This window comes from Brachyistius frenatus, unplaced genomic scaffold, assembly GCF_029030835.1.
Source record: "Brachyistius frenatus isolate BFR_SWC_R1_liver_20210118 unplaced genomic scaffold, ASM2903083v1 Contig_8, whole genome shotgun sequence".
Lineage (NCBI taxonomy): Eukaryota > Metazoa > Chordata > Actinopteri > Embiotocidae > Brachyistius > Brachyistius frenatus.
The window spans coordinates 2,501,612-2,525,221 of record NW_027210607.1 but is presented as its reverse complement, the minus strand read 5'-3'; the positions used below and the strand labels follow the sequence as shown (position 1 = coordinate 2,525,221).

The 23,610-nt window shown below is 43.2% G+C and overlaps 1 protein-coding gene and 1 long non-coding RNA gene across 3 annotated transcripts in view; both read right to left on the bottom strand.

Annotated features, from left to right (window-relative positions):
* Nucleotides 1-23,610, bottom strand: part of LOC138615964 (inositol polyphosphate-5-phosphatase A) — a 143,695-nt gene that overhangs the window by 69,321 nt on the left and 50,764 nt on the right. The gene's annotated exons all lie outside the window — the stretch shown is intronic.
* Nucleotides 5,107-7,127, bottom strand: LOC138615965 (uncharacterized). Its single transcript, XR_011310569.1, has 2 exons — nucleotides 6,760-7,127; nucleotides 5,107-6,711 (listed from the first exon to the last, which is right to left on the bottom strand). It is a non-coding gene; the product is annotated as an uncharacterized lncRNA (long non-coding RNA).

Genomic DNA, 23,610 nt, shown 5'->3' with positions numbered 1-23,610 from the left:
TAAGATTTAAGTTGAGCTTACTCTCCTTAATGCTCTTCCACTTCCCCCACGAGGGAGATCGTGTGCAAACCTTGCAAGAAAATTGGTTTACATGGCAAAGCAGGACTAGTATTGATCTCTTACAACTGAAACAGCAAGTGCAGATCCTCCATTGTGTTCTGTCGGGCCACCTGAACCTCCTTTTGACTGAATACTAGTGTTATGGCTACAGAATAATGTCGCCTGTAGCATTAAAACATGGCAAGATGAAGTATTTCATACTGAAATGCTGCAGTAATGTTTGGATCTGTAAATCTATGTTTACAAAACCAACAGCACAGAGTCAGTTCGCCACACCAGCAGTGTGTAATGTAAAGAAAACAAAACGGATCATAAAGTTCGATACAGAAACATAATTATTGGACTTAATGATCTTTTGACGTGATAATTGGAGCTAGATAAAAAGAAGGCAGATCACCAAAACCAAGAAGGCCTTTCACCAAATTCAAGGTAATCCATTCAACAGCTGACAAGACATGTCACTCTAAACCAAAAGTTTTAACCAACAAGTGTTGTCAGATAAACTCAGTGGATGATTAAAGTCCTCAGGGTACAAATTTGTATGTGATGCTAATCAGTAATTGTTGAGATATTACAACAAAAAAAACAACTAAAAATGGCAAACCTCATGGTTATCATGCTGGTTATCGTTAAAAAGTTTTGGATACCGGTACCTTGACTTTGGTACTGGTTGGCAAAGCAGGACTAGTATTGATCTCTTACATGAAACAGCAAGCGCAGATCCTTTTTACTACAAGTTTTTGGCAAGATGATAGAATCTATTTTAAGAATCTATTTTAAGAAAGAGAAAATTACAACACGCATAACTGTCCCAGTCTTTAGTTTTCATGCAGTTTAGAAGGGGAGAGTGTAACCAGGGTTGTTTTAGTAGATGCTCCCTAAATGTCTCGCATGCAAATTATCGCAAGATGCTCCAATTTAGTGATGCTCCCTTAACCCCTCAAGCCAGCTGTGGACACTAGCTAGCCAGCACAGAGAAGCCTGCAGGTACTGAGGTGTACTCAAGACTGATGTGTGGCCAATTTTTTTTTGTGAAAATTTAGCAATTTGGTCGGTGCCATAAAAGTATCAAAGTTTGGTACTCAGCCCTACTCATGGAGGAGTTAGACGAAAGGTTCGGGGAATCACCAACAAAAGAAGGCTTCATCCTCTGACCTATGAAGGTCGGTACAAAATTTCACTGCAATCCAATTGTGAAGATGTTTCTGTCTGGACCATAGTGCAGGACAGATGTATTGGCCATACTTCCCAAACCCAAACTGCATTCCGCCATTTATTGATTGTCTATTTCGAGTAAACCTCCACCGCTTCATGGATCGGTTATGATACCTGTATTTGAGCTTTGTTGACTCTCAAGGCTTTTGGCAGTGTTTCCGGGTTTCCACTTCATTATTCTAAAATCCCCCAGAATGCAGAGCGACACACGCTCATGATTGATCTCAAAACCACTGATTTTATTTTCTTTTGAGGAAAATATTATGGATGGGTCTAAACAAGGCATAATTGGCCAAACCCACGGCAGCGCCTGACCTGCCAACAATCCAGACCCACTCCCAAGGTTGGCTGCCTCCATGGGAAATATTGTGCATTAATTTCATTTAGTCTCCCCTCCAACATTCAATGGTAGAAGTTAATTAAATTGCTTGTCCATTGTGTTCATCCACTTACAAAGTTAATGATATTGTGCCGGGGAATTAAAGAGCGTTTTATAAAGCGCACGGGATGGGAGCTGGCAGGCACTACATTGCCCAGTTGAACCCTGTCAGTCGGCGGGCTTCTAGACCCCCTAATTAGCGGTGAAATGGATGCTTCCATCTGCCAATTTCCTGCCACGCTCATCAGTCGTGCAGCCGCTCCTCTAACCTGCCCGGCAGAGGGGTCTAAAGCAATAAAACCATCACAGCAATGACATTCAACAAAAAAAGAAAAGTGAATACGCGTGTACATGATATGACTCAGACTTTTAAAAGAGCCTCTTTAAAATGCTGGGTTGTTTTTTTTACTCCAGACCACATCATTGGCCTCTTCAGCATAATCCTGATGGAAAAGTTTGATAACTTTGTTAAAAATGTTCGATACGCACAGTAATAGCACCTCGTTTCTGTGTCCAGAGAGAGCGGTTTGAATAAATGTCTTCTGATAAAGCAATAAGAAAGAAATGTGGTGGTGCACATTTTGCTGTAATACATGCTGTTTACTTAGAGGAAAGGTACCAGGTACCTACACTTGGTCCTAATTAAAGGGAAAAAGTCTGAATTCATTTCTGCCCAGTCCCCAATTTCCTGCAAGGTAGCCATGCCCTGATCACTACGGAGAATGATTAATGCTCATATATATTCCAGCTGCGTATTTACTAATACCATGTTGCTACTTCAGCAGCTTTTAACGAGGACATAAAAACAGAGGATCAAAGTAAATGGGATTACACCTGTGGGGCCTGTGCTGCTGCTGACCTCTTAATGAGGTTGGGCAGCAACCATCCTTTGCATGGCAGCACAGTGTGTATAAATTCATGGTTAGAATAAATGAAATGGAGCGATGGCATTTGGACACAGGTACACTGTATAAGCTGCAGGCTCAGAAACAGAAAACTAACAGATATGTTCTGCGAAGGGTCACTTGTATCGGCTTCATTTGTGAAAATGATGTGACTCTGGGTGCAATTTTAGCCTAAATGTTATCTTAAAGGGATATTTCTATAATTGTGCACATGATGTTCCATTTACCCGTTACAGTTGTATAGCATCTACAGGTAATGATGTCATCAATGTTATCTTTTCATGGGCTTTCAACTTACAAATGTACAACACAGTGTCTGCATTACAAACTGGATGTTTGGAATTCGAAACAAGAGGCAGAGGAGCTCTTTGGATTGCATTATGGGAAGTGTAGTATCCTGAGTTTTTTTGGAGCTTCGTTCACACTGGAGACTAAAAGCCAGGACATCTCAGCCTGTGCTGCTTTGATTAATTTTTCATTTAGAATTCTAAACCAAATTTATAAGATAGGCCAGCCGAGAATATCTACACTAAACATGTATGCAAAACACTATTGTTTGAATCACTTGGAATTCAGCACTATCTTCTCTCTAAGTATGGATTGATTAGAATATGATTTGAGCAATCTAGTTTAAATTATTCTGAAAAATTACAAAAATTGTCAAACAAATGACAGAAATTAAAACGCTTTATAATTCTATATAACAAAGAAAGACAAGCAAATTGTAACAATTTAAAAGCATAAATAATATATTTAATATCACAACATTTTGTACAATAACTCACCTCTGGCAAAATCCATCATAGTACAATAACACTGTTGACTGTGTTTCTTGGTTTGTTTGTATATAATATATATAGATATATAATGTACTGTATATACTGTGCATTTTATATTTTATATTTTTTACTGCTATTTACTGCTATTTTATTGCTTTTCTATTATTCTATTATTTTATTCTATTATTTCTATTATTATCTTATTGCTTCTGTATGCTGCTGTAGCGAAAAGATTTCCCCTCGGGGATTAATAAAGTAAATACCTACCTACCTACAACACTCATTTCTAAAGTTTTCTTTCTTGAGTTTCATTTAGGTATAATGGGTTCATGCTGTCACAGGTTTTTGCCTGATCAGAAGTCATTTGAAAGTCCCTTCAATTCAAACAACTACAGATCTTTGACTTTTGGTTGAGAAACATACTGTAAACACCAGTGAAAAGGACCTGAAGTCAGGCTGGCTCATTCTAAGGTCTATATAAGACTCTGGATTGTAACATACTTGTATATGCAATAGAAAACCACAACAAATGGCAGAAAACCTAAAACGGTTTGGAAATTCAGAGATGGTACATTTTCAGTGCATCCAGATGTCAATAAGACTTAATATGCACATTGTACATAACCTAAAGTATGAGAACGCACAGTATTTTAAATGAAACTGTTTTAATCTAATTAATGAACAACATTACAGCCTCTGTTGCACTCTGGTGAGCTAATTTTAACCAAAGCAATTTAACAAAGCAAGCAGAGCACTTTAAAGGTCTCTCAACCTCATTATTAACATAATACTAACTTACACTAACTTCTAATAAAGCTCAGGTCAAAACACTGCAGTGCACAGTTTAATCAAAATGCACAGCTACTAGAACAGGATGTAGCATGCATTCATTGACAAACAGTGAAGAGTACGAAGTGGGACATTTATAGCTCTAAAGGGAAATTTTATGATGTCTGTTCCTGCTAACAAGGTCAACTTGTCAACTCTAAGTGTACCAGACATCTGCAATTGGGCATGAAAAGACCTTTCTTCTTCCCTCAAAGGAAAATAATCTTTTGAAAGCAATCTTCAAATAAAGCGTTGATCTTAAGAGGCCGGCATAACTGGCCACTTTCTCTAAATAACTGTGCTGTCCTGGCTTGACAAAATCATCATTCTAAAAGGGGATATGAAGATGATGAATATTTGCCTTATTAGATCAAAGTCTGAACAATTGAGATATCCATTAGTAATTAAAGTGACACTACCTCCCTCTCTATTTTCTTAGGCCACTGCTTGGTTGCCAGAGCCATTATTCAATTGTTTCGGATGCGGGGGGATACAACGTCTTTAATATACTTATGCTCATTAATGTAAATCATATTTGGCTATGGATGTCCAATAATCAGAAAGAATATTTCAACTTGTAATTCCCCGTCTATAAAAGTATTCCCATTAGGGGAAGAGGCCCATGCAAATGACAGGTCTTTGAGATCATTGATTTTTTTTTTGATTTTTTTTTTTTTTTTTCCCTGCATTTTGGAAAGGCTGCTAATGTTGTCATGGACTGTTCATCAATCTATATTTTTATCTGATTGAATATTGTGCCTATTCATGTGGCCTCATTTGTGAAAGAATTGATTCAATTATATCATACAGGCTGCAGGGAGACTGGAAGCAATGTAATCTTAACTGATCACTGGAGTTAAATAAAGACTGGAAAGAAGTTGGGAAAGTTTTTATGTATTGATTGGTTGCACAACTTGTTTACTTAGCTTTAATGGACGTTTTTATTTTTATTTTAAGCATTTTTACAGCATTTTAAGAGGTGAAGCACATGTGCAGAGACATATGTCCACATCTGGGGTAGAGTGCCTGGTGACACAAGCGACTTTTGATGTCAAATAATCAGTATTGAGCAAATTCAACTCTCCCAGAGGATGCCGAGACGGCCGTCAGAGCTGTGATGTTGGCTGGAAAAGTAATCAGTCAGCGTGTGTCCAGTGGCAGCTTTGATTCTGTCCCCGTCCCACGCTGCCTGTGGCTCGCTCATGTGGCCTTGTAATGACAAAGTGGCATCCTTGGCTGCCCAATGAGAAACAGCTCCATTGCAGGGTCCCATAATGAAATATATTAGTTTGCTGCATCTTAGTGGCATTACTTTGTCACTCGTTAGAAGAAGTTATCGGGAAGGTCCCCATTTCTCAGCATCAAGGGCCCTTCCTCCTCCCTTAGTACAAACACAACTCTTCTTAAATGAGGGCAACATCGTCTAGATCATGAGCCATCCCATGAAACATCTATAAAATATGACAGCTTTGCACGGCACAGGGACAATCGATGGCGGCCTGCAGAACATCCTCGAGCCCCGGAAACCGGAGAGCGCTCCTCTGCAGCTCGGGCCGGGTAGTCACCCCGATCAGAGCAGAGGGTTCAGTTCTGAGGTCGCGTTCGGAAAAAAATTATTTTTTTTCCCCCCGGCATGTAAAAAAAAAAAAAAATAAGCAGCTTTCTGTCTGTGTGCTGTCTGGGTATGAGCAGAGGCGTTCTCGGAGCACAACAGTGACCACAGGACCGTGAAGCTTTAGAGGAGTCTGCAAAAACACACGCAGCGGCTCGTCTCAGGCTAAGACGCCCGTCCGGTGGCTCTTTGTGGCCTTCTTTGTCTTTATGTAAAAACCAATGCTCTCCAATGATGTGTTATGTAAAATTCCCAGAGGCTTGATTTAAATGGTTGGATATCCTCCATGCTAGCTTAGTTATACTCCAGTGCATCGCCCCTAAGAGCACATGGACGCTGCATGAAAAGCAAATGTAAATGCAGCCTCAGCTTCTTAGATAACAAGAAATTATGTCATGGGTTTTTTTTTCCTCTTATTGTATTATTATAATAATAAATAAAAAAAGAGGACTTTTCTTACGCAGATGTTTCTTTTTGACCGTACAATCGCAGCATCCGGCCGTTTCCCGTGGCCCCCTCTTAAAAGACAGCTTTAGGATGTGAGAGCGGAGCTGCTGTGCCAGGGGCAAGAGTGGCAGCAAACCCACGTCTGCTCTCCTGTAAATATCACACCCACAGAAATGTGGGAGGAAAAGAGGATTTGGAGGTCTGCAGCAGGTCTCCTGGGCCGCCCCTTTGAGAGCTCCACAGATGACCAGGTGGTAGTGTATTGTTTATCATTGGGCCACGTGGCAGCAGGGCACAATGAGCAGCGTACAGTGCATCTGTTACATCTGAGAACAAGTCCGACTCACTGCCAGACGTGACTTGTTTTGCAGGTGGCATAAAAATAATGTGGGCAAATTGCATATTGACATTAACTAATCGATGGGAACTGCAATGTGTTATTTTATTAAACGGCTTTCTAACTGGTGTCCCTGTTTAGTGGTTCAACTATAGATCAACACACACACACACACACACACACACACACACACACACACACACACACACACACACACACACACACACTCACAAAGGATAACGTGCGGAATCCTTCTGAAGTCCAAGTTTGAACTGCTTTAACAAGGGATCCAACATGCAGCCATCGATGATCCTGCCTTTTTACCTGCATCTTTGTTGTAGTACTGTTTGTGTTTCGAAAATGTTTCCCCGTTGTGTTGACTTAAAGACCCGTCTACAATCAAGTTTGACTAATAACTCTCGGTATATTGACCCAAAGTTCCTATTGTCACTGCCATAAATATAAATGTCATAAATAACAGCCTGGTATCCCGCCAAAGCAAGTGCAAACTCATCGATGCACAAAAGGATATCGTGTCGGTGTCACGTTTTGCCTCATTAAAGTGTGAAAAGTAAACGCCTGTATGACGAGATCCAAAGAAGGAGGTCATGAGACGAAGGTCACGTGATGGAGGTCCTCTGACTAAGTACAAAAACGACTGTGGCCGGTTGAAGACATCCATGTGTGACCAGCCTCTTCTCAATCCCAGGGGTGCAGAGTGGTGAGGTCCATGAAGGGACTGTCACCATGGAGACCGCTGTTCAAATCCGTGACAAAGCAAAAGTCCACATGGATTGCTTTTAAGTAAAATAAGTACGTAACTTGCATAACGTTACGTGTTTAACTTAATGTATCACTTATTTTATTCCAAACCAAGAGGTTTTGGTGCTTAAGCCTGACCTAATTGCAGCCGTGTCACATTTAATTTCCTCTTTTCCTCAACCCAACCAACCTCTGCTGCCTAAACTTAAAGCACCGTACTGTCATGACTAGGCGAGGCGAAACGTGACACTGACGCAATATCCCCTAGTGGACTGACGGGTGGCACGAAATCGGGTTGTAAATATATGTGAATATTTTGAAGTGGTAGATTTGTCTCGGTTGCAGTGCTCGGTCTCAACTACTTTCCAAATGAACTGACTCTACTTGAGAAGAAGAGTTTGGCCTGTTTTGGTCAGTCAACTGTTCCAACACACTGCTGCCCAAAAGCTTTGTATCGCTAATAAAGACCACCAGAGGGTAATCTATACCAGCCGAACACAGGCTATTAGATCATCTATACAATAATCTACAAACCCATTGACAGATTCATGCTCCTGAGGACTCAAATCTAAAGACTCACTAAACACAGAGGAGAAGATTCAGATCTCTGCACATTGGCATTCGGAAAAATGCTTCACTTCACATTCGGCCAAAGACCGCTTTGAACATTTTTTTTTTTCCTTTTACAGAAATGTAATTAGGCAGTTAAAATTAAGAGCATGAATTTAACCGAAAGAGCATAACATCCAATCTAATTAGAGGGCTCTTTAATGAGTTGGTAATTAGCTACAGCATGGTGCACACAGGGTGCTATTGTGGCTTGAACTTGTGCAGGGACCCTGCTGACTAGGGCACCCTTTGTGTTAGATTGGTTCCCACTTGGGAAACATTATTCACTGAAACATGGTTATGCTATGCTTTATGCCTTTATAAGACACCACTTGGATATGTTCTGGGGGTCAGACAGAGGTTTGGACTGCTCGTTTCTGTAACTTGACGGGAAAATAAATGTCTAAATTATTAAAAGTTGAGTGTTTCATGAAGTGAAAGGTTCTGTTGATCTCAGGAAGTTGACGGTCTTGGTATAATTTAAATTTGAAAATAATCGTTCATGAAGTGGAAACATTTTTGCTTTCAAGCTTGCCTCAAAGACAAACAGAATTACATACGACATAAAACGAGGCCAAAAAACCCACCCAACATGGGGCTGAGTGAGTGTTGTCAATGAATGGGCCAATATATTTGCTTGGTCAATCATAAGGACAGGCATGAAACAGTCCGGAGACAATACATCATAAGCGACTGCACGCTCCGCCCTCGACCGAAGGCACGGCAGGTTTCATCAGAGAGAGTCTGGTGGTCCCGTCGCTGTTTGTTGCCTCTCCGTCCTCCCGGCACCGCCCCTCATCTGCTGGAGCCCGTCTACCTCTGACCTCCAGAACCTCAGAGCGACGGCATTAATTTTCCTAACAAAAATCAATCGGCCAAGGAATGGGACAAGGAGAAAGGCCCTTATTACAACCAGGCGGGACACACCCTCTGACTGAGAGTGTGCGGCTGTTTTTATAGGTAATAGTTTAACGGAGGGTGGTGACGAGGGGACAAAGAGATTACTCATTTCCCCTGACCCCAAAGATGAGTCATTCCAAATAAACTTACATGTCCCCTATTTAATATCATTAGAACAAGAGGCCTTAAGACAATTTTGGGGTTATTTGATGTGAAATTGTTCTCTGTTAATCATAAGGGGGGGGGGAACTGGAGGGGGAGCATATGAGAGCAATTTGTTTGAAAAGATGGCATTTGAGTTTTGAGCTTTGAAAGGGGGAAAATAATGCATTCAGTCAAGGGCAAAAGAAAGCATATGACTGCAAATTTCCAGCCATGTGGCTGTTTCATTTTTGCCGGTCTATTTATACGCTAGCCGGCCGGACAGACTCGCAAACATTCCCCAAAATCAGATTAGGAAATTATGAGCCCTATAATTGAGCGGCTGCTTCGGCCGAGAGCTTCGGCTTCCTATCTCCTAATGAAGAGCGAGCGAAAAATGATTTAATAATGCAACAAATGTGTTTTATGAGCTATTAATATGTAGTGCATAACATAAACATGACAACAATATTGGTTCCACATTTAAAGATTGTGAATAAACTGTCGGTGGTGGACAGAGTATAGAGTTATGACAGTTGAAGAGGAGAGGCCGGCGCTGCCGCAGCGCCTGTGATGCCATTACTCTGACAGCAAACGGGGGATCATGAGCCCGGGGAGGGAGGTACACTGACTGAGTGTGTGTCTTTAAAATGGCCTATGTGTTTAAAATGTGCTGCACAATACCTGCTAATTCTATTAAGTGCTCCTGTGGTGTGGCTGCGTGGTTATGGGTTGATGTAAATGGACGGCTGGTTGACTAAACAATGCAATAGCATTAGAATAAGGTGATTGGATGACGGAGTGGAGTAGAAGGCCCGAGCCCGGCCACCTCGGGCTCTGCCAAGTCCATTACGTGTATTGGAGACATCTTGAGATCCGTCACGGCGAGCTGCCAGCCAAGACACAGAAGAGGTTGTTGTTGTTTTGTTGAGCCTTCATCGTCAAGATGGCTTCAACCTCGCGACATCCAGGTGGAGGTAATACAATCAGTCCAGGACCTCACAAACTGTGACCCCCTTTTTCAATCTGCACTGGAACCCTTTGGCTGTTTTCGAAAATACTGGGAGTGAAGGGCAAGCAGGGACTCCAGTTGTGTTTTGACTTTGCCACAGAGCCGTCGGCGTCTGATTTCCTAACGTGTTTCTATAAATTATTTGCAAAGCCGCAGGGAGCACAAAGTTAGAGATGAAGAGGAGAGCATGCAGCAACATTAAGTAATACTCCCATAATGTTTGAAGGCTGATTGACAACATACAGGAATTATGGTGTTAACTCTTAATATATCTACATATACACAATTGAGGCAAATCCTCTGTTAATGCGTAGCAACCTGTACCGTACATCTGGACGACTATTAGGCCGGCGTTTGTCTGTAGTTCTACGTTAATACGCAGTGTTGAACTGTCAGTTAAAGTGCTTGAGCTTGTGTTATGTCTGTAACAAATACAATATTGTGACCATCGGTCATAGTAATACCTTCTAAGTTGTGTATTCACTATTCTGATGGATGACTCTTGCCCTGTCGTGTATTTTTTGATTGTGTAATTAGCTGTCACATGTTCTGTTATTGCAGTGTGTGAAACTGCAACTGCATAGACGATGTCCTTCCCCAACACCTGTTGATTTAAAGAAAAAAATAAATGAAGAATATACATTCTGCCCATCTACTAGTACATTTTAAAACCTAGAATAGCCAGACTCGCATTCAGTCCACTGGGAATCATTTCCAGTCGTTGCGTCCTACTAGGTGTAGACCTCTGGTTAAATGTGATCCTATTGCAGCAGCCTTTAACCAATCAGTGTTGATCACCATGAGCACCGAAACTCTACCGCCACTACAGCTACATTTAGAAAAGAAAACCCGTAACTTCAGTGTCATCGCATTTAACAACGGACACGGCCCTCAGTGGCTGTAAAAACATTAAAGCGAACAGAGTTTCCAGTCTGTAGAAACAGCAAAGACAACTGACAACAATAATAACATTTGATTTTATAAACGAGAATGACAAGACTCCACTATTCACTGATGAGTGAAAAGTGGAGTCTTGACACTCACGCACTTATGGGAGGCAGGTTGGATAAATACAACGGCCCAGTTTCACCAAACAAACCAGTGTTGCGTACCGCAAGAAAGAGACATGAATTTCTTTAAAGAAATCGTTTGCTTTTCGCGAGGCAAAAGCACAACATCGACACGCTGTCCTCTAGTGGACTGGCGGGTGTATTACACGCTTTGCCATGATAGTGGGCTGTACCGTTGCACCATTCATCCAAAAAGGAGAATTCTTAACTCTCACCGGTGCGACCACTGTCTCATGAATTTAAACACCATGTAGAAAGCAGGAATTAAGAGATCAAAAGAAATGTCCACAAACTTTCAGTGGAAATATTTCATTTCAGGCACAGCTAACGCATCAAAATACTATTTCTTTCTCTTTCTTCGGACCGGGCCCCTCACCCTAAGAGCCAGTCATTAAAAGCTCTCGTGTGGTATGTGATTGTTTGAGTGTGTTCATCGGAGACAGGTGTCAAGAGGTTGTTCCTACTGCTTTAATTACCAGACAACGCAGTGCTTACACCGGAGGAGCCGCCGGCTTTCTTCAAACTGAGGAGAAATTGCTTGGATTTAATGTAACGATTTCCCCCCCTGATATTAACCAGCTGTGCGTGACACCGGGCTCGAGCGAGGAGATCAATTCCCCAGGAAAGTGTCGTCTCCTTCAGACGCAGCCGGGATGAGAGGGAGAATCACGGAGCGGCACTTCCACCGCTGTGGGGGATGTTTGGATTAGACGCTGGGGGGCTCGCTGCAGGTGCCTCGCCCCCCCCCCCACCCCCCACCACCCCCGTGCTCCTCCCTTCTTCTGTACATGATACCTGGTGTGGGGGGGCAAGGTGATCCCAGAGGAGGGAGGGGATATATATATACACTTAGGCAGGAGAAAGGTCAGGCGGGCTGAATGTGGCAGGCAAACAGGCAGTGGGGGTCTGGGGGGGCCTGGGGATGAATCACAGGAGAATTGGTGCATGGCAGTGAATGAATAACCCGCCATGGCTCCCCAAACCCCATTATTTCCCTCCTTCTCCAGCGGGGCCTGAAATTCATGTCTGCGCATGCTGCCAGTTCATTAGGGGGAGGATGTCATTCCTCTTCTGGCTGTGGCAGGACAGGCCAGGCGGGCCCCAGGAGGACCCGGCCCTGTTTAATTCCACATCAACCGCTCCACTGAGGGCCTTAATCTCTGCTTGTGTGATCGATACTATATCAGTGTAAATTAAAATGACAATTTTAAAGTAATTAAGCCTGTTAATGCTCGATTCAAATGTCATTATTTGCCTGAGGAGAAGCAGAGGGTGGAAGGATGTGTGTGTGTGCGTGAGAGAGAGAGTGTGCGTGGGTATATATGTGTGTGTGGGGGAGGTTTTTTTTGGAAAGAGAGGGCTAAATTATGAGCCGTGTCCACAGTGACAGGTAAAACGCTTAAACTGGCGCGGCCCAGCGTTGCCGCCGCGGCCACCAAAAGGAGGGCTTAACAAAAGCAGATTAACTCTCCACCCATGCCGGCCCAGAGACCTCTCCAATTTCAGAGGAGGATAACCCAATTGCTAAAATCTGATTTGTACAAGCAAACCCAATTATGGCCATATTAGATGAGAAGTGGCAGGGAGAGAACGCTTTGCCGGGGGAGGCAGGAAAAATAGAGCGGGTGGGAGGGGGTGGGAGAGGGTGCAGGGGAAAAAAAGAAACGTTACACAATAAAAATGCACTTAACTATAGAATGAAGCCCAGCAGTAATTGTGTGATTCGATTATTTTTGTCTCCCTCCTCACTCTGCTTTTGAAAGGCTATTTAGAGTCATTGTTGGAGTGAAATAAATGGGACCCAACGTTAACCTTGTCCCTGCGTGTTTGCGTGCACGTGTGTGTGTGTGTGTATCCCGTCTCATGTGAAGTGAGGTGATGTGTAAGTGAAAAGGAAATGAAATGATCACATTGTTGGTTGTTATTATGACAGGCTCACAGCCCGTAGCTGCCGACCCTCCGCTCCTCTCAAGACCAGATTCGCCAATTACACCCAATCAGAGCGGTAAGGGGCCACAACGGGCCCCGACCACCGCACTTCCTACCGCGACCCAGACGGGACCTAACATCATTAGGAATCAGGGCTGCACTTTCCACCTTCTGCATCCTGGTTTTCCTCATGCACCTCTTCCAAATGAGAAGGAAACCCACAAAGCATCACTGCCGACGACCAGTTCCAACCTATGAAGACACTCTAATGAAGCGACGAGCGGCATTTCCCTCCACTGAAAATGCCCTTATCTCGCGATTAGCGGCTAACAAGTCACGTGTTGACGAAACAAGAGGAATTAAAAGGAAGCCATTAAAGCACAGGGGGCATGAACCAGTCATCCTTCAGCCAAAAACAGCAAACAGCCGCCTCAAAGTCAGAAAGATTCTGTCGCTGTTGTTGCACCACCTGGACAGTTAGAGGAAATCGCCCGAAGCTGCAGTTATTTGGCAGCTCCGCAGCAAATGTCCCACAGTGGTGTGATCGCTTCAGATGAATGATAAGAACTGTCCGAGTGCTAATCATTATTAATGTGCGCCGTCTTTATCCGACATGATCGGCATTTAGGATGGAGGTGTAGCTTCAGAAGCACAATCAACCATCGCGAGGCAAATACTGAAAGTTTCAAGTTAATTTTTCCCTGAATGAAGTGAAACGTGGAGTGAAATGAATTATGAACTTTATTAAACCTCTTGAAATCTTAGCTGACTTTGTCACAAAGTCTGCAGGAGTACAGCACACACCCCGAGGCCCTGTCCTCAGTGACGCAGCCCCATGAATTATTAAATACATGCCAATAGTGAACAGATAGAAAGCATCCCCACTGAAAAACAAGGCCAACCTGCGGGTATTTAATTAGCAGGGTGGGTGCTACTATGCATCGCTGATCACGCAGAGCAGCGGACGTCCAGGGGCCTTTCAGAGGGGCCGGAGAAAAGCTTGGCAACGAATCGGTTTGCATCCAAGCTGTCCGATCCATCATGCTGTCTGTTGACTGGTGTTTGCAGAGCCAGCCCTTATTAATTATCAGCTCGTTTGGAGAGCGGGGGTGTGGGGTGGGGGGAGGGGAGTGTGTCAGGGGTGGAGTGTGGGCGGTAGGTGGTGGGTCCTCTTTGATCAATCTCAGCGATCGCTCCAGGAGAACTCCACTGAGGGTGATTAAGGTCAATTTGGCCCGGCAAACGGGATGCTTCTTCCAGGAGGGGATGAGTGGAGGCTCCTGGGATGGATATGTGGGAGGTGAGTGTGTAAGCTGTAGATAGCTGATCAGCCCCACTGCAACCTATTGGCAAGCCTTAGTGATTGCATTAGTGGGTTTTCAGTCTCCAAACACACAGCCTGTTGAAAGGTTCAGCACACGTTATGTATCTGGATGTTGCTGCTCTCAAAAGTCAGGTAACTGTTAGGTAATAATTAAGAAGTTGGATGGTCTAACAGGCCTGATTTAAGAGCCATGACGCAACAGTGCGTCCCACATAGAGAGCAGCGTTCAGTACAATCACAGATGAGACTATAGTTTAATAATCGCTCATCTGATGTATTATATCTGTTCGAGAAAACGTTTGAACAGATAGGTTCACACTTTGTCCTTATTTATGTTAATAAAATACTCATTAGTACATTGAGAGAGTTATGGTCCTGGTTTTCATGTCTCCTGCCCATACTGGACATGAGTCTAAATTAGAGTTTTGAACCAGCTGTTAGTGGACGTGTCTCACAGTGTGATGTAGGACTATTCAAAAATTCCCTTGAGGGATTAATATAGTATCTATCTATCTATCTATCTATCTATCTATTGTGGATTGACAACCTCAGATTTCACCACGTTTCTCTCTTGACCTCTATCTCAGACGGCCAAAAAAACCTGAGTATCCTTCACTCTTCAGCCAAACCTTCAACTCCTTTTATCACATTTATTTCAAATGTCACTTTTATACTCAAGTTTACACTTTAGTAATTGCTTCCACTTCAACTGAATCTCCTACTTCTTCCAGGACTTCCATTTTTAACTGCTAAACATCTTTAAAGAAATATTTTCCTAAACTTAACCAGGTGTTTTTTGTTCACTAAACTTCTAATGTCTTGGCGATTAAAATGTTGACACTGATACGGTATCCTGTAGTGGACTGACAGGTGTATTACACACCTTGACAGTATACAGCGTTGGACATTCCCTCTTTCTCTTTCTCTGGACAGCGTTTCCTTACTGAGCTGCAGTGTGAAGATTATAAAACAAGAGGAAAACAAGCTAAAAGTCAAATTCAGTCTGCTGACTCCTTTTACCATTCAAACCTGACACTCCAACACTCACCTTCAACACAGCGGATCCAGCTGTGTCAACAATTTAAAAAAAAATACAAAATACAAAAAATGTCTATGAGGCAACTGCAACTATGAATTAACAAATACAAATAATCTTCCGCGTTGATAAACAGAGGTGGAAAGGATCACTGCATCTACTGCGCTACATTTCTGACAGAAATATTGGACATTTTAACAGTCACTTGTTTACTTGGCAGACTCAGATTTTATATAAAACATATGATGACCTCATAAAACAGGCTACAACGCCAATTAAACCATAGCTTAAACCACCCTATGGTGTGCAGAGCATTTTAGATTAGCTCCACATTGACCAGCCACAATACTAAAACAGTTTCCATGAAACCGCCATTGATATTAACCAAAATATACAATATAAAATGATGTAACACCACTTTCCGTGCAGGGTTATTTCTTTCACTCAGGTATTGCTACTTTCATCTAAGTAGATCTGAACACTTCTGTCACTGTCAATAAATATCAATACGGCTCAATAATACAGAATAATAGAGCATCGTTGCAGTGATTATGTTAAACATACATATGCACTCTTGGGTGTAAGGTGCATGTTACTGTGCAGATTTTTTTGAAGGAGTGAAGCGCGTAGGATGGGTGGGGGTCTTTTTGCTCCTCTGAGAGGGGCTGTGAGGGCTCTCAATAGACAGAGGATTATGGAAATCAAAGCTGAGAGATTAGCTAATGGGAATATAATGGCCACTGACTGCCCGGGTCAACTGGGCTATGCAAATGAAGCAGCTACAGCGGAGGAAGAATCGATATGTGCGGGCAAAGTGCTGCAGAGAGATAGCCCTATATTAGCAAGGCTGCGCAAGACATGTGTGTTTCACACGGACACACACACGCACACACACACACACACTCACACACACACACACACACACAAACAGTGTGAGGGCCTGAAGCCAGCAGACAGAAGTGAGCTTTCAGCGCGAGGACCCGGCTCAAGTGGGGAAGAGGAGATATCGCCAGCTCCGGCCCCGCTCCCTCTCACTGATGTCAACAGGCAGCATGTGATGCCTCCCAGCGCTCCGGCTCCGGCTCTCATCCCCACCGACGCGGCACCGAGATGCAGATACCGGTGCGGCCCCGCTCTCCACGCTCCATCAAATATCTATTCATCCCGACTTGGCCCCCAAAAACAGAACAAACGTCCTTGTGGACAATCAATAGAGCCGCGACCGGGTCGGCCAAGTATTACGACAGCATTTAGACACACTAAGTAGTTTATTTTTCCTACAGACTCTGGACGATCTGACATCCGCCACTTAGGGCGCGCGGATATTAACCTTCCCGGAGTGTACGCGGTAAAGTGGGTGTCGTAAAATGCAATTGACTGGGACACACGACGGCTTTCATCATCAGACTAAATGGAACATCGCCTCTCTTATATATCAGAATGCCAATTTTGAGCATGTCAGAAAAAATTTCAATTTCAGGTGGGAGCGGCGGGACTCCGGCTCCCGCCTCGCGCTTGGCCTCTCGCCTCTCATTTTCATTCCCGCCCCGCGCGGCGCGGCCATTCATCAGGACCCCAGGCAGAGGACACCTCCCGCCTGCTCACAAATGCATGGAGCAGGCAATAAAATTAACCTTGTGGCAATTGTTTTCCCACCCGTTTGATGGCCCCGTGTCAGCTCATCTGTTACGGTGGGAAGGAATAAAAAAAGAAGAGTCAAAGCTTGGATGTGCAAAAAAATGTATGGCTAGGGTGTGTGTGTGTGTGTGTGTGTGTGTGTGTGTGTGTGTGTGTGTGTGTGTGTGTGTGTGTGTGTGTGTGTGTGTGTGTGTGTGTGTGTGTGTGTGTGTGTGTGTGTGTGTGTGTGTGTGTGTGTGTGTTGGGGGGGGGGGTACCTGAATAGAGCCGAGCTAATGCCAAATTATGGAGTCAAAACTCAATCAATCAGCATTGGAGAGTAACTGAAAAGATGGTTGCTTGTTGATTTGTGTCCGGGAACAATAAAGAGTCCGGTGCATTATGGAGACGACTGAGAAACAAGATGGTGGTTTTTTTTGTTTTTTTACAGTTCAGCTAGCCACCATCCCTGACCTGGCCCCTTTTTCTCTTGGCAGGCCGGGACAAGATGGAGGAGGGAGGAGGGCAAAGGCGGGATGTGTGTGTGTGTGTGTGTGTGTGTGTGTGTGTGTGTGTGTGTGTGTGTGTGTGTGTGTGTGTGTGTGTGTGTGTGTGTGTGTGTGTGTGTGTGTGTGTGTGTGTGTGTGTGTGGATAAAAATCCTTCAGAGGGTGTTTATTTGCTCTCAACACCTTCCAAGCGATCAATATTTTTAATTTGGGTCCGAGTTATTATTTTTCACATCACTGCGCCGGGGAGCAGAGTAAAGTGGCTCATATTTTAGTACTAAAAAGATCGATATGACAGGCTCACCTTCACTCTGCCCCCTCGGTGGCTGGAGTGGGATTGGGGGGTGGTGGTGGGGGAGGGGGGCACACACATCATAATGGACGGTGGCGAGGTACACCCGGCCCGCCTCATGCTGGAATCACATCATTATCCGAGGCCGGAGACGCACCGCGACATCCCACCCTCCACCGCGGGACAACAACACCTCTTCTAACGCAGCTGATTTACTCTCCTCGGCTACGTCCCGTCCACACACACACACACACACACACACACACACACACGCATGCACACAGGTGGACACTTTATCAGAGTACTGTTTATGAGAAGAACCGTGTGTGCGTTTGCACGCGTGACAGCAGCCCATGCAGTGATCATCCAGAGAGGGCAAAAGGCTCAGTTGTCCAGATTTGACTCCTTGTTATAAATACATCAATTTCTCCAGCTCTTTACACAATTCATTAATTATATCTACATTTCCAGTCTAAATATTTTCACAGTGGGAATGCCCACTCTCGCCGCCTCATAACTCACCCCTGATGGCAGATTCATTGATTGTCGCTCAACACATGTCCAGAGAGTGTGTGTGTGTGTTTTTTTTTTTTTTTCTTCTTCGTTCATGCTAGCGTATGTGTTTATCTGGATTCGTCACTCTGTGTGTGTGTGTGTGTGTGTGTGTGTGTGTGTGTGTGTGTGTGTGTGTGTGTGTGTGTGTGTGTGTGTGTGTGTGTGTGTGTGTGTGTGTGTGTGTGTGTGTGTGTGTGTGTGTGTGTGTGTGTGTGTGTGTGTGTGCACTTATGTCTGCCCTGAGAGCATGACTGATGGCCCCAGAGAGTTATGGCCTGGCGATATTACCCAGCTGACATCTACTCCATTCAAGTGGCCTGAGTCGGTGGCGTACTTCTCACCATATTGAAATAAGAGCTCTCTTAGATTTAGTTTGCAATATTTTAAGCTGCTTATGTGCCTGCTGCGGTCTTTTTAAACACGGGGCTGCTAGGCGGAGGGGGAGGATGGGGAGGGGGAGGGGAGGGGAAGGAGGAGGGATGCTGCTGCTAGTTAACCTCTATGTGTGTAAAACCCAACAGAAGTGTATAATTTCTATATGCAACCGCCTTTTGTTCCATCATAAAACGGCAGAGCAGAGGGTGATAAAGGATGCTGTTTAAAAATAAAGGGGTAGTGTGTGTGTGTGTGTGTGTGTGTGTGTGTGTGTGTGTGTGTGTGTGTGTGTGTGTGTGTGTGTGTGTGTGTGTGTGTGTGTGTGTGTGTGTGTGTGTGTGCGTGTGTGTGGTGAGGGGGGGGGGGTAATGCAAGTGCATTTCGGGGTAAAACCGTAAACACACTCACACCGAGGCCCCGTCAGCCCAGAGGGACACTAAGTGTTCATAAATTCCTGGCCGAGCACGGCGGTACCGATGATTGCATTACAGCACACTGCCCGCTGAAGAATTAAACGTTCACCTCTGGAGCGGAGTGAGGGCCGGTTTACTGACCTGGAATCAGGACGCAACCTCGGCAAGAAAAGGCAAAGGAAACTGGGCATTTAGCTCATGCAATGAATCCTTTAATCAACTCTTTTTTTTTTAAAGAGGAGTTGACTTGGTGGTAGACTTGAGTCTGTTCTGGTTTTTTTTTCTGTTCCGTTTTATTATAATGCACTTCTACATTTGTCTTTTCGTCTCGGAGCGACTGCCTGACAGCTTTACTGCAAATGTGGTGTGACTGCATTCGGTGTTCATGTTGCTTTGTTTTTATTTCTGTCATGCCAAACATTTGTCCCATTCTACATGGAAATATGATGCATACCAACCACAAACTACAACAAGCACCCGAAGGAGTTATAAATGTATCGTTTAAAATATCAGTTATATCATGAAACTTTAAGTGAATTGTACTTAAATGGCAGAAAGAGAGAAGAAATGCTCCCAGTTCACAATAAAGAGTGTCCTATCATTTGCATTATATAGTTCTCAGCGTTTTCACTGTTTTCCTTTTATTTTGTTGCTGTCGCTGTTTATTTCTCCAGCAAAGCACTTAATATTCAATTTATATCAAATCTGATTCCATATGAATAACGGGGGGTGTTTGACCAAAGACTTTCACAGTATATCATCTTGTCCTTCTCGGAAGAGCTGACTGTGAATTTACTTGCGAAAAGACACAGACTTTATGGTTTTACGATGCGACTTATTTTACATTAAACTAATACTAACCTTGAACAGTAGAACTTTAGTAGCGCTTAAAATGGCACTTACTTCTAGCACTTTGTAGTTTGGCTTTCTTGAAGAAATTGTATTTTCTTGATTCTTGTTGTTCTGGGTTTCGTACCCTCATGGTTGAAATGCACTTATTGTAAGTCGCTTTGGATAAAAGCGTCAGCTAAATGAAATGTAATGAAATGTAATACACTGGACTGCTGAGTATCACAGTTACAGCTCCCAGTACAGCGTTCTTGAATCGAGGACTAACTACTTTTAACACTTCAACACTGCATCCAAAGGTGAAAACAGTTGCCAAGTACGCACACACACACGTGCATGAATACACATACACACAACCACAGGGTAAAAGCAGACGGTATCCTGTCAAGCCACAGAGGCTGATTTATCCTCCGTCGCTGCTCTCCTTCCTGTCCTGCAGACCACAGACATGAGAGATGCCTTTAATTTCCCATTAAAATGCCCTGGAACAACTGAGGGCTGAGGAAGGCGCCGTGAGCCGCTGTGTGTCACTGTCTGTGGATGTGGACGGCTTGATTAGCCAGTGTGACAGTGGTAGAGGTCTGTGTTTGTGCATGCGGATTTGCCGGGGCGGTTTCTGCTAAGCCGCACATGACGGCGGAGTCCAAGTGTGCGTCAGGAAGCAGTAACATTAGCGCACATCACTCCAGATGACACGGGCTGCAGCTCCAGGGCCAGGCCCACGATAAATATTAATGGCCAAGAACAAGTGGATTGGGAGTTGAGTTATCAGGGCGGGCCTTCCTAATTGACATTTTACCTGCTGTATACCTTAACAGGGCTGTAAAACACCAGGCCGGCACTCAGCCGTGAGGGAGGAACGTGTCAGTCAAGCTCTTCCTCCGTCACTGCCGCCTTCCTCTGGGAGGAGAGGAGGAGCTCCGGCTCCACACGACTTCTCATTGTTCACATCTGACGTCGAGGTGTTACATGTAGCATTTTGGCAGCAAGATTACGGTTTGAGAAATTAAGATGCAAACAAGGTCACAGCTTCCTCAAGACGCCACATTCGTGGTTGAAAATCAGGAGTTTGGATTTTAGCTGGTTTTATAAAAGATTTTTTATTTTTGAAAAAAATAGTAAGAGAGGGGTTTTTTTAGGTCAATTTTGAGACTAATTTTAAACTTTAAAAAGCTTGAATGGGATAAGATGTATGCTTACAGTATTTTAAATAATGCAAATTTAAAGACACCAGTTAAATAGACATTTTTAGATTTTAACATTTCTTTAAATGTTTTAGTCAATTGCATTACTAAATCATCTGCTGATGATTTACTTAATTAACTGATGAACCATTTACTCCACAGTGTCAGAAAATATATATTTTTTAAAAAGACACTTGTTAAAATGCCCCAAACCAAAAAGTATATATTCAGATTGCTTATTTTGTTCTACTAACAGATGGAACGCTAACATGACGTCTTCTATCATGTGAATTTTGGACACGAGCATTAGACTGATTATGAAGTTTGCGATATATCGACTTTTGTGCGAAGATAAATCGACCGTCTCGCAACAGAGCTTCGCGTATTTATCAAATACACGGCCGTCTTCAGAAGACACAGAAATGCAGTTCAAACACGCTCTCACACTGCGCAGGCATGTCAACAATCTCAGCGGCCTTTACCATCCACCTGCTGTGAGACTACGCACCTCATCCAAAACATACACTTATCACATAGATACAAAAACACAACAACACACACTCAAACAAAGTGGGAATCTATGGAAGCAGAAAAGAAAGTGTCCCCACTTCCATTATCTGAAAATTGACAGGCGGAGCAGACAACAAACAATTATCCCCGGAGCACAGGGGGGAGAAGAAAATCGAAGATTGAGAAAACAAATATGGGTGATGTCATCAAAGCTAAATGGCAAGCCCTGTGTGAGAAAGACTGGAGAGTCTATTCATATTTACTGTTGCCAGGATTTCAATATCAACATCATAGAAAGCACATCAGATGTTTCTCTTTCTGACTGATTCACAGAGACGAGCGCAAACTGCCATCTCTGTTTGATGGAAATGAAAATACAACAAAATGAAAAAGGTTAATCTATAGACAAACTCCATTAAATAAACAGCTCGTAATGCCGGGATATTAGCCGCGCTTATATGAAACGGCACATAATTATATTTTCAAAAGGCCAATGTTTGTAATATTTTTTTGAAAAGAGCAAATGTGACTGAGCGGCCCGTTGTGATTTATGAGCGTTTGTGGAAGTGCAGTGTAGCGTGCTGATAACGCCGAAAAAACAAGGAGGAGAACCGAGACAGACACAAGTCAGTGCTCACAGACAAACTGCAGTCCGTATGTGTCATCCTGCAGTCCTTCCTCATAACCTCCTGGGAATGTGCAGATGATTATCTGATGTACCTGTGCTCTGTTTATTGAGTAGCGGACATAAAACTACATTTAAAACCATGTTTCCCTGTAATCCACAGCATGGATCGAGAGAACAGGACTCTGATCCTCGGCTGCCAGTGTTCAGGTTTGAGCTTTTGACGCCACCAAGAGGCCGTATAGAAAACAGCTGTTCAGCAACAGGACGTGAAATGAAAGGGGAGTTCACCAGGAGTTCTAATATCATAGATAATAGTCCAGATAATATTCTTAGATGTCTATTCTATTTTTCAGGGTTTTTTTTATTGGTGCATCTTCCACTTGATTCTCTGTCATCACACTTTAAGAATCGTTTACAAAACTAGACAAATGTCCTCCTCACTATTTGTCTATTTGAATTTACTTTTGTTAAATAAAAGAAATTATAATCCTATGTTTAGGAATCCATGATTTGCTAATGAATCCTGATCATCAATAATGAAAACAGTCCCAAAACAGTTCACAAGTTTTAACCTCAGCTCTGACAACACAAACTCATTTCCAAAGATCTACTGCCACCTTGTGGCCATCTGCTTCCACTGCATACAGATTGAACGCTGCGGACAGCACTACAGAGGTTTTCTGTTTTAAGTGTGCTTCATACAATAATGTCTTTGCACAGCACAATGTCAATACCCCATTAAAGATCGTTACTATTATTTGCATCAACAAACAGTGGCGAGTAAGTTCAGTTTAAAATGGTGTCACATTTGTCATCTGTGTCACCCGATGATTCACACTCATTACAAACCATCCGACAGTGGCTGATGTTTTTCACAGACTCTCCCGTACTGTGACCTTTACACCTGACACGCATGCACCTTGATAGTTCTGAATTCTATGTTCAATCTACAGAAAATAAGAAGTACATTTCATTTAGAGCCACAGACTAAAATACCACAAAAGTGTCCTAATTTAAGAGCTGTAATCACAAAATGACATCTGACGTATTTCCTTGGAAGTGACAGATTTCAAATCCGGTGAAACGGGTGTCCATCAAAACTGCAAAAGTGCAAATGATTTATGAAACTGGTACTCTTACTACTGGTTTCACCAGAAATGAGAGCGTTGTGCGGTCAACAAGCGTCAAGATAATACAACTAAATTTTAAATTGAAAGAAATTACTAAATTTCTTCACTTGTAATTTGAAGTTTGTTTCATGTAGAATACTTTCAGACTGACGAAACCACTTGATATCAGCTAGTCTGAGGTCTTCAGTGTTTCGTCAGTTTCAT